Below are 1,067 nucleotides of genomic sequence, written 5' to 3'. Positions count from 1 at the left end.
CTCTGCTGGGTGATCCAAGAACCTGCCCAGGACAATGAGTTTGTCCCCAGCTAGTTGGATACTTTCCACTCCCCTCCAACTGCCCACTCTGTTCTTGGGAGCAGGGAGATGACTCAAATAGGTAGAAAGCCTGTTCTGTGAAGTGTTTATAGTCAGTGCCACTCAGCTGAAAGAGCACCACCCAACATCTAGCCAGGCCCTTTACTCACACAATCAAATTGTCCAAAACAGGTTTCCAGCCCCACTGATGGAAGAGGACAGCTTTGTACAACCCAAGTGTCATTTCACAGACTTTACCTTAAGGAATTAGCTGGTGGCAACAGGCCATTATCTTTAAGAACCAGCTATTAAAGAGAGAGGCAACACACACTGAATGAGCAGGTGACACTCCCATCCAGTTTAATTCCCAGAAGGATTCATACACGCTCTTCTCAAAACAGTATCAAAGTTGTTCAAGGTAATTCAAACAATGCTTTGCCAGTGAGGTGACATCACACAGCATGGACTAGAAAGCCCCAGAAGAACAGTCCTGGCCGACAGCTTGTGAGCAATCTACAGGCTACACCTTCCTTGAATTTTGAATCACACTTGTTTGCAACACAGCATCCCTGCCTACAAAGTCAGCTGGTTCCACCAGGTCACAAGCAGAGAAAATTGACTGAATGGCAACAATTCCTTTGCTCTGCTCTGCACTGAAGTGATTAGGCCAGCCTGTGTGTGTATGCGTGTGCAAAACACGCTCAGCCTTTTCTGCACCCACTTTGCTACCTTTTCATCCTCGCCCTCCCCCGGACGCTGCTCTCTCCCTAAGGAGAGCTACTTACCTGTCCCTCTAAACTCCCTGGTCACACGACCGTCCTCTCTGCAGCCCTTCCTGCCCCCGGGAGCCCCCCATGCCCCTCCAGGTGCAGGCTCTCCCATTTGCCATAGGCTCTATTGCAGGTGTCAGGTGGAGGCGCCGCAGAACACTCCCGCCACCCCCAGGAAAAGGAAGGCGAGGCACCAGTTCACAGGCAGGTGAGGGCTAGAAGTGGGCGTGTCTTGGAGCGGGTGGGCGTGGCCGGCAG

The sequence above is a fragment of the Mauremys reevesii genome, linkage group 7, assembly GCF_016161935.1.
Source record: "Mauremys reevesii isolate NIE-2019 linkage group 7, ASM1616193v1, whole genome shotgun sequence".
Taxonomy (NCBI): Eukaryota; Metazoa; Chordata; order Testudines; family Geoemydidae; genus Mauremys; species Mauremys reevesii.
The sequence above is the reverse complement of the archived record's forward strand: the minus strand, read 5'-3'. Positions refer to the sequence as shown.